At 33.5% G+C, this 11,050-nt stretch overlaps 1 long non-coding RNA gene, 1 other non-coding gene and 1 pseudogene across 3 annotated transcripts; all 3 read left to right on the top strand.

The window, feature by feature from the left end:
• The first annotated feature begins 5,162 nt into the window (after window positions 1-5,162).
• Window positions 5,163-6,548, top strand: LOC136061292 (disease resistance protein RUN1-like; annotated as a pseudogene).
• A 59-nt stretch (window positions 6,549-6,607) lies between these two features.
• LOC111993422 (uncharacterized) lies at window positions 6,608-7,467 on the top strand. Its single transcript, XR_010627398.1, has 2 exons — window positions 6,608-6,948; window positions 7,034-7,467. It is a non-coding gene; the product is annotated as an uncharacterized LOC111993422 (transcript).
• A 1,666-nt stretch (window positions 7,468-9,133) lies between these two features.
• Window positions 9,134-10,849, top strand: LOC136065791 (uncharacterized). Of its 2 annotated transcripts, none has more exons than XR_010627397.1 (3): window positions 9,134-10,033; window positions 10,154-10,227; window positions 10,779-10,849. It is a non-coding gene; the product is annotated as an uncharacterized LOC136065791 (long non-coding RNA). The 2 variants fall into 2 exon arrangements; XR_010627396.1 differs by having other exon boundaries at window positions 10,643-10,843.
• Window positions 10,850-11,050: the final 201 nt, after the last annotated feature.

The raw sequence follows: 11,050 nt of genomic DNA, 5'->3' as shown, positions 1-11,050 counted from the left end.
TACCTGTGTGCTATAAAGCACTAAGGTTAGCAATTGCAGCCACCCAGCAAAGTGTTTCTTAGTTCCCCAAAAAATTGATTCTTGCATCTTGATCTTCATTTTCATTGTTTGGTTTCATATATATGTTATTTTATTTAACAAGAAGTGTGATTCTAGCTAAGTCGATATGCATGCATTTGAATTTATCGATCTAAATATGATGTAATTAGATGTGAGTCCATTTCTAGACCCACTTTTGTCTACTGACTTGTGTTATTTCTTTCTGTTGGTTTCCAACAGGGAGGACTAAACACTGAAAACATAGTAGTTATTGGTGTTGCTGGCAAGGACTGTCACTGGATTCATGGGACACAATGATAGCATTTTCATTAATTATGAACTTAAACTTCGATCCCTGTAATCATTACAAGTATACTTTTAATATGTTGTAATGGAACAAGATAAATGTATTGTACTGCAGTTTGTAATTTTCTCTTGTTTGCTGTGAAATGCATGCTATATAATGTAATCACATGAAAGAGTTGTATAAATCTATCCTGAACATATATTTCCGACCCTTTTACCACATTGATAGCTTTATAAGGAGAAAGTCGTAAGAAATTGGTAAGAAAAGAGTTTTAAAATTCTTTAGAACAGTTTACTGGCATTGTTAGTCTTAGCTGTTCTTTGATTGGCTATTACTTTATTATTTCTTTTTTAAACAAAGGATAACAAGAGATTCATTCTAATCAGAGATGATATTATTTCACTAAACTTTGTAGCACTGGCGGCTCTACCTGCAATGACCAATGACCACCCTGACTTGCAGAAAATTGCATATATACACTCTTGTCAAAAATAAATAAATAAATAAATAAATTATAGGTTAAACTAACCTATTGTGACCATCTTAACAAAAATGTTGAACATTCTTATTTGAGAATTACAAAATGTTAGGTTCAACAAAAATAAGAATAATGCAACATTTACAACATTTTCATAATAATTTTACAACAAATCTAATGTGGTAAGCTGTTACTAATTCTAATTTGAGCTCAATACTGATATTATTTTTTTATCCACCAATAACAATTTTTTGCATAAGATTTATTGTAAAAATATTGAAAAAATTATTAGGTACTCCCGGAATACCATAAATGTGTAGTCCCCCCCTCTCACATGAATGGTGAGTCCCACCATGAATTTAATTAGTGGGACCCATCATTCATGTGAGAGGTGAGGTACACATTTATGGTACTCCGGGAGTACACAATAATTTCCCAAAATATTATTGTAAAAATATCGTGGACATAGCATTACTTTAAAATTAATTCTGCCTCCTAAACATAATCCTTAATCCCTTTAAAAAAAAAATTAAATAAATATTAGTCCAAATAACAACAAACATAAATCAAACAAAAAGATAAAAATTGCTAAATATTCAAATTTATAGCTCATTCAACCTATTTAATAAAAATAATATCTAATTTCGTGTTTCTCTAAAAAATGGTAACAAGAAAAATATTGTGGTTGTCAATTCTCCTTAATGGTGTTAACAATTAGATTCTTTTCGGCTTTACAGTCACAACAATTTTACTCTCCTTTGTGACTTAACTCACAATTGGAGCAAATATTCAAATTATCGCTTTATTAAATTTTGTATAATTTAAACTTCTTAGTGACCACTCTAATAAAAATTCCTAGAGCCGCCACTCCAGTTTGTAGTGCTAAATTAGGTAAACAAAAGCATAATCTAACCTTATAGGAAATTTGAAGCAATTTCATACCTTTTTTTTAAAAAAAGGAAAAGACTACAAGGTTTAATGCATTGTGTAAACATAAATTAAAAGTCAGCCCCATTTTTTTTTTCGGTTCAATTATATAAATGGACTGATAAACGGGTCAGATAGATTGGGAGATATGGGTCATACCGGGTACGGGTATGGGCATTTACCAGTTCTATTGACTTGAACCGTTTATTTATTTATTTATTTTTTAAAAAAAACTTTAAAAATAAAAAATTCTTTGTCCTTCTCTCCACAGACACTACGCTTCGTCGAGTCGGTTCCCGTAAGAATTTTCTTTTCGAATAATAATGCTACTTATTATTGTTACTTTTTTTTTTTTTTTTAATATTGTTTAATAATAGCCCAAGATGCAAGTCCGAATCTGATGGCAATTCCTTTATGAATTTGAAAATGGGGTTTTTCATCTTTGAAAGTTTGAGCTATGACATCTCTGATGATTTTCTGCATTATCCCCTCCGAACTTGGCTATCCTTGGTTGTTGATTTTTTTATTATAAAAGTTATGGTCAACTAAGCTATAAAAGAATTCTTATGCATTTGTAAATTTTTTTTTGAGTACCAATCTAGGACTGGAAGAGAATTTTTTATTGACTGCTAATTAGCAATACAATTGTATTTGCTAATATTGAAGTAGCTCAACAGAGTAAATATATGTGTTGATATATTTGAACCTTTACACATCTCTAGTGATTCAAAATAGATTCTTTGGTCTAGAATAAGTCCAACAAGTGCATCATGCTACACCCTGTCTGTAAGCTTGCAGTAGTGACGGATTCAGATGCTAGTGGTCATGCCATAAATGATAAAACATGTCCTTTGTTTTTCCACCATTTCCAGTTACACTCAGAAAGCATAGGAATTTCCCTTAAGCTCCTACCTTTGGTCACCTTTTCTTTGAAAAAAAGAACTTCTAGTCGTTTTGCCTTAACATTAGTTCATTCTACATTCATTTGTGGTGATAGAGGCACCTTTTATTTATTTTTCAATTTAAGTTGTAAATTAATCGTTATTGTACTTATGCAACCTTCATATTTTAAAAAAAAATGTAAATAGGAATTTTAAATTATGGGCAAATTTTAATTAATGTGCCCTTCATATTTAAAAAGAAATTAAAAAAACACTCATTTAATGTACTAATGTATTATTTTTTCTTTTTATTTATTTATTTATTTATTTTTTGCTATATATGACTCATTAACTTTAAGAGCATTTAAAGCATAAGTTCCCAAAATTATATAAGTAAATCTCTTTATTATTATTATTATTATTTAATTTCTAAAGACTAAAACAATCACCTTTTCATTTTGTAATTCAAGAGTTAGGGATACATGAATTCATGGATTTTTCCTTTTTCCTTTAGTTCTATTAAGAAAAACTCCAATTTTCCCCTGATAGCTGTTACCCACATCATTTAATGAAACCACACTTACACTAAACTTAATGCTGGTAAAACCACAGTTCATAATATTCTTAATGTTTTGGTTCTTTGGTGGTTTATTGAACATACCTCAGTAAATGAAGCAGCCAAAGAAACTTTGTCGCACTGACAAAATTCAATTTCCCTAGCATCTTTGTGTTTTCTGGTTTGGTGCTCCATTTTACAGGTCATCGATAGTTCTGCTTACACTCATTAAGGATGTCCTTATTGTAACTGGGCAGATCGTCTCCTGCAGATCATGCTCATGTAACTGGGCAGATGCCAGTGAAATGACCATTATCTTGCGGAAGTAAAGAGGACTTGCCTCCAGAAATGGTGGTTGGTTCTGCTGATGACTGTGCTGTTAAGCCATTGATGAGGTCAGCTGCTAAGTGGGGAAAGAGGCTTTTCATAGGATGTATTCCAATTGAAGCTACTTTAATAATGTGCGGTTGCATTCTAGTCAGTTTGGCCATGTTTTGGACGTGTATCTTCCCAAGGTAAAAGTAGCTGACTTGTATCTAGTTTAATTAAGAATGGTGTGGAATGTTAGCTGATGAAAATATTACTGTATCTTTTTTCTTATCAATTATTTCCTAAATGCTTAAACCATGGCCATGCAGCATATAATTACAGGTGTTGTTAAACCTTCTTGGGTTTGTTCAAGGTTTAAAATGGGCTTGCTTGCAGAGTCATGCTTTTATTACCACCTTATCTATATACCAGAAATTCAATAATTTGCAGCACTAGTAATAGCTGAAATCAAGATGTTCAGATATGGTATCTGCCAAACTTATGCAGGGATGAAAATTGAAAATTAGTGACTTCTTCGAGGCTTTTCTTGGAACTAATTGATTGCATGGTTTTTTCTCGTTGCTATTTGCACTTCTTGGAAATTGATTTGTACTGTATTAGCATTATTCAAAATCAAATGGAAAGAAGAAAATTGAGTCCTTTCTTTTGGAGAGAGGTCTCCTTCTCTTAGAGCAGTCATGTGATCCTTCCCCCCTCTCACTACATCAACCCTTTCACAAAATGGCTTATTCATTTGTAAACAAATCCCTAGTAGATAAACACATTACAACAAATATGTTATTGTTATATTTTGTGTGTGTGCATGTGTGTCACTTATACATTTTGCCCTCCTAAACTTAAATCTTGGCTCTGCCAATTAATAACTATTATCTTGTAACAAGACTCAAGCTAGGTCCTGATCACGACAGTAGTGTTTAGACATATGCTTAATCAATATGCTTGTAATTTCAAACTTCGTAATATGCATGGTTTAATCCCATATATACTTCTTTTCGTTGTAGATTTCTCATGTGGTCATAACCATATCATTTTGCATTTGGCTTGCCTCCCATTTAAAACCCTCCCATTCTCTCCCATTTTATTTTGATGGATGACACATGGCAAATAAATGATATAAAGGTTAGAAGAATGCCATGTCAAACATAATTTATTTCTCACTACATTTTCCTCTTCTTTGCCTTCCTATCTTGAGATTACAAAATTTTAATTATGGTAATGATTTAGGCCCCAAGTTGTAGTTATGGCTAATTCCAATTTTAAGCTAATCTACCAATTTATAGGCCAATGGTATACATCATTAGCCAATTAACAATATAGCAATAGCAAGCATGAATAGTCAATTGAAAAACTCAATCACTACAAAATAAAGAGCACAATACCACACGATAGCACTGCATTTTCATTTAATTCTTATTTCTTGTAGAATTTCTTCTTTGAGCAGTTAAAATGTTCTGGGCAAATAAATAGGCCAGAAGCATAAATATATAGTAAATAGTTAAATACTTCAATTGGTCTATCTGTTATATCTTTTTTCTTATTGTGAAGATAAAAAGAAATAGAAAAAAGGAGTGAATTAAAATCTGAGAAACTTACAAAAAATGACATTAAAATTTGTCACTTTCTAACTATTGGCTTATCAAAAAAAAAATAGGCACACTCTTAACTCATTAAACTATTACAATTAGAAGGAAACTCATGGTTCTCACATAGACTATCCGACGTGACAAACAAATCAAACCTCAATTATGATGCTATATTATGCACTTTTTAGATTCCCCTTTTGCTCAATGAATCTAAGATTGTATTTTGAATATTTTGTCTCCTGTATTTATGCTATATATTATACAGTCATCAAAACTGTTGTTTTGCTATTTTCTTTGCAGGCATGAATCAATAATTATCTAAGAAATCCTTGAAAGGATATCTAGTGAATTGAATCTTATATTTCAAAGTACCATTTCCAAGCAACTTGTAGGAATAGAATCCCCTGTGTTGGAAATGTTGGATTTATGTTTAGTTGAAGGGTCAGGTGGTGTTCGTTTTGTTGGGATTTGTGGGATGGGTGCAATGGGTAAAACAACTCTTGCACTAGAAATTTATGAAAGAATTTCTAGTAGCTTTGAAGCTAGCAGCTTTATAGCTAATGTAAGAGAAAAAACTAAAAATCATCAGCTAGTTTCTTTATAAGAAGAACTATTCTTTCTAACAACCTTAAGGGAAGTACAAAAAATATATCGAATGTTTTTGAGGGGATCAATGTTATAGGGAATAGACTACGTAACAAAAAGGTTCTTATTGTTCTTGATGATGTGGAAGGAGATGAACAACTAGAAGCATTAGTTGGGAACCATGATTGGTTTGGTTCAGGGAGTAGAATCGTTGTAACAAGTAGAGATATGCACTTGTTGAGAAGACGTGTTATGAATGATATATATACAGTCAAGGGATTGAATGACAACGATGTTTTGCAGCTTTTTTGTTGGAGAGCTTTCAAGAAACCCTATCCTGAAGAAAATTATGTGGATTTGTCTAAGGACTTGGTGAATTATGCAAATGGCCTTCCTTTGGCTCTTAAAGTTTTAGGTTCTTTGTTGTTTGAAAAAAGAATAGATGAATGGAAAAGTGCCTTATATAAACTAAAACAAGAACCTGATAGAAACATTCTAAATATACTTCAAATAAGTTTTGATGGTCTGATGTATACCCAAAAAGAATTGTTTTTGGATATTGCGTGTTTTTTCAAAGGAAAGAACAAAGATTACATAAGAGATATACTAGAAAGTTTTGGTTACTATCCAGACTACAATATTGATGTTCTTATAGACAAATCGCTCATAACCATTGATAGAGATAGAATTTTGTTGATGCATGAATATTTGTGGATGCATGATTTGCTATAAGAAATGGGCCAAGAAATTATTCGTCGTGAATCCCCTGAAGAGCCTGGTCGTCGAAGTAGGTTATGGCTTTATGAGGATGTCCTTCATATATTGAAGAATAATACTATAAGTTGTCCATTCTAGACCTAAACTTATAGAATTATATATATATATATATATGTATTAACAATTTATTCTAAAGATTTGTCAATTACTCTAATTTCATTATTCTTGGTTATTAGGGAATAGAGGTAGTTGAAGGCATAATGCTAAACATGCCTATTGAAGCAAAGGAACACTTGAGTGCTAAAGCCTTCTCAAAGATGAAAAATTTGAGATTTCTTAAAATTGGTTATGTGCGTCCTCCACAAGACCTCATTGGAGGTCCTATCCAACTTCCACAGGGCCTTAATTATCTTTCTAACGAGTTACGCGTAATTGATTGGCATGGATATCCTTTAAAATCCATGCTAAACAATTTCCAACCAAATAAACTTGTTGAACTAAGAATGCATTGTAGCGACATCAAACAACTATGGAAAGGAATTATAGTAAGATTTTCACTTATACTAATTTGTATTTCCTGCTTTTTCATTAATGCTTGAGATAGTCTAATTATTTATTAGTTTATAACAGATTTTAAATGAGTTAAAACTCATTGACTTAAGTGACTCTCGAAACTTGATTGAGATCCCGGACCTAAGTGGAGCCCCAAATCTTAAACAAGTAATTCTTCGACGCTGTACAAGACTGTATAAGATTCATGCCTCTATTGGAGATCTCAAATGGCTTATTCGATTGGATTTGAATGGCTGCAAATGTCTCAAAAGCCTTCCTCACAAGATCAGCTTGGAAGCTCTTGAATATTTCGACCTTGGCGGTTGTTCAAAATTGAAGGAGTTTCCAGAGATTGTGGAAAATATGTCATGCTTGTCAAAACTTTGTTTGAGGGAGACTGCAATAAAAGATGCATCATTATTAGTGGAAAGCTCAACTAGCCTTATAGACTTGGATTTAAGAGATTGTAAAAACCTTTCAAGTCTCCCTATTGCAATTTGTTGTTTGACGTCTTTAAAGACTCAAAATATTTGACTGCTCAAAACTTGATGTCGCGGAAGCCTGAAGAAGAGCACACACGATGCTCTCTTGATGAAACAGAAACTAAACTATTAGTTTCTGAGTAGTAAACCTCGAATCCACGAGGGGTTTCCCTGAATCTACAAGGAGGTAAAACTGGAATCCACCAGAAAAAATTGACAAAATGTCTGTGTTTATTGATAATAGTCTCCTTTGCCTCTGACGGCTACAAAACATATAAATACTGAGCAAAAACGTTTAAAACCCTAATTCGCACTAATTAAGCGATTAGGTGACAAAATTACCGAATTTTACCAAAAATGGAAAAATTGAGTTAAATGCAGAATCATAAACTACTGACCTTAAGGGTCGTCCCAAAACAGACGGGACCTTATTCTGACTTTTAAATTAAAAGTTATTAAGGAAAAACAAATATTACTATAAATAGCAAAAACATTGTTTTCGGGGCCTTAACGAAGGAATTTGCCTAAAATTTGGCGACGTTCATAGCTGTCATGAATCTGGATCAGAACGCCGTTTCCCTTCAACCTGCCAAATTTCATGCAATTCCGACACTGTTACCTCTGATGGCCCCTACTGGCACCCCTCTTTGATCTTGCGTTGTGACTTCCTGCGCCCTTGCTGCTCCAAGAAGGCATGTGCTGTCTATTCTACATCAAAACTTGACAAATTGCCAGAGAACTTGGGAAATATTGAAGACCTAGAGGAGCTAGATGGGAGTAGAACTGCTATAAAAGAGTTACCTTCATCCATGGTTCTCTTAAAAAATCTCCAAAATCTCTCTCTCCGTGGATGTAATTTTCTATCATCTAAACCATCAAATAAACTCCTCAATTTTCCTTTATTGCAAAGAAGAAGTCTAGATCCCATGGGCATGTCAATGCTTGCTCTATCAGGCTTGTCCTCCTTGACCTATATGAATCTAAGTTATTGCAAGCTATAGGCAGTCCCTGATGTTATTGGTTGTTTGTGCTCTTTAACAAATTTAAATCTAAAGGGAAATAATTTCGTTTCCCTTCTTGAAGATATCATTCGACTATCTTAACTAGATTCTCTTTATTTGAGTGGTTGCACTAATCTACGATCACTGCCACAGCTTCCATTAAGTACTGATTATTTGGAGGCAGAAGGTTGTACCTCACTTAAAACATTACCTTAAGACTAGAAGAAGATTTTCATCCACATCTTTATCTTCTTAACTGCTTCAAATTAAATGACAATCAAGATTACGATGGCATGTTATAAGAAAGCACAAGGATCTTTGGAAAGAAACGAAGTGCTAGAGAGAATTCAAGTTGAAGAAGAAAACTGATTTCTCATTGATAAAATGAATCTTTACAATCTCTGTGTTTAAATAGAAAAACAGAGAGCCTCAGTGAGCAAAGAAAAATATCCCCTAAATACACGGAGACCGTTATAGCACGTGAGTCAGTTAGTTACTCCACGTGTGAACAAATTCCACTTAAAAATATGATAAGCTACATGTAGTTTTATACACTAAAACCTGAACTACAATAATTACATTATTCTGATGTCGTTTTAGTCTTGACATTCATTTCTTCGTTTCTTTCTTCTTCTGTTGTGTTTCTGTTCTTTCTTTCTGATGTGGATTGCAGTCTTGATACATGTTCTTAACAATGTTGAGACGTTACATTCAGGTGTGTGTGTGTGTCTCTCTCTCTCTCTTGAAATTCTAATATCTTGATTTGTGTGTTTTCAGAGACCAGATTTAGGTCTCCAAAATATTCTTATACCTGGAAGTAGAATTCCGAAATGGTTTAGCCATCAAAGTGAGGGGGTTTCATTGAATCTGCAAGAGCCTCCAGGTTTTATAGGAATTGCTCTCTGTGTTATTTTTGTACTCTGCGAGCATTATCCACTCCAACATCCTCTGGAAAGTTCGAAAAATCATCCAGTTACGCATTTTATTAATTTTCTCTGTAATGTCAATGGATATAAAGTTCCAAATTACTTAAGCTTTGGTTTTTCCAAGCAATCTGGTAAGATTGATTCAAATCACCTTTGGATAAAATATTTTTCTATGGAAGGGCTATGGGACAAGATATTGAGTCAAGTCGGTGCTAATGATCAATTGAGTCAGGTTGATGTTGGAATTGAAATTGAAGGTACAGGCTTGGAGGTGACGAGATGCGGGGCTCGTTTGGTATATGAGCAAGACATTGAAGATCTCAAACAAAATATGGCTGGTTCCTGCAGCTGTAGCATCACTCCTTATGAGGATGATTTAGACAATTCAGCAAAAAATACCACAATTGAGCGAAGTCATGATGACCATGATGGGGATAGGGATGGACCTAGTGGAGAAGTTACCTATAATGAGGTAGATGTACCCCACCCAAAGAGGATACGGCTCCCTGATTTAATTGAAAGATTCATTCCACGTTTGGGAAATTGGATTGGGAATTCAAGCACACAAGAACAAGGTGACTCTGATTGCGAGGAAGAGAAATCCCAGTGAAATTGGTAGCTTTGATGAATTTGCAAGGCTGATGCACTATTTTTCTCTGACTTTTTTTTGTCAGTCGCGCTGTCTTTCTTGCTATTCTCTAAACAGAATTCGTTTCTGGCTGTGTGTGTGTGTATATATATATATATTTTTTTTCTTTTTAATTCCTTGGCATTTCTTTTCTTAAATAGGGCCTGAGTGATTTTGTTGTTAATCCAGCAACAAAACTAACCCCATAGGACTTGCATCAGCGTTTTGCTCTCAGGTATGTGTGTGGAATGTTAAGCCTCTATATATTTGGTGTGGTAGTATTTATCATCTGAAGTTACTCAGGGCCCAAATTTATCAGGGCCTTCTTAATACGCATTGACAATTAGTAATGAATATGATGATGACCCAAAGAGTACTGAATATACCCAGTTCAAATGGCGTGTAATATACCTTTCGGTTTGCCATGCATGTGGCATTCTCTTCATTATTTCTAAGCCTAGCTTTGTTATGAATTATCTCATTTTTTGTCAGTAGACTTAACTTTCTATAATATCTTCAACAACTTACGTAGCTTTGGTAAAATTCTTCCATACAAATGGGAATTATTTACCTAAGATTCTACCTCTCTTAGATGGCATACATTCATTGTGTTTCCGCATTAAACTGTATTGTATGGTGGGTTTCTGCAGCTTTGTCACTAATTGGCTTGGCTATGTCTCATGAGGATTCTTAAGTATTAAGCTGCTAGACAGTTATATTTAATAAAGGTAGATTGAGCAAGTGGACATTATTGCCAGTTAAATTATCTGATATTCATGCTGTCAGACTCAAAAATGCTTGTGGCTCAACATACCCTTAATGGAAGAACACTTGTGGTTTGAGTTGCTTTCCCAAAGGCAAGTTCTGTTCCTATCTTATAAGAATTCTTTCTTTCCATTGTCTTATTATAAAACTTTATTTTTAAAAAAAAAAAAAAAAAAGAAGAACCTGAATACACCATTGTTTTGAAAATTATGTTGCTTGGTGCTTGTGACTAAGTGTTAAGACTTGTATCTACGTGGGTGAAGTGTTGCCTTATGTCTTCACTTTCAGTATGT

Source organism: Quercus suber, unplaced genomic scaffold (assembly GCF_002906115.3).
Source record: "Quercus suber isolate HL8 unplaced genomic scaffold, Cork oak 2.0 scaffold_1165, whole genome shotgun sequence".
NCBI classification, from domain to species: domain Eukaryota; kingdom Viridiplantae; phylum Streptophyta; class Magnoliopsida; order Fagales; family Fagaceae; genus Quercus; species Quercus suber.
The sequence above is the reverse complement of the archived record's forward strand: the minus strand, read 5'-3'. Positions and strand labels throughout refer to the sequence as shown.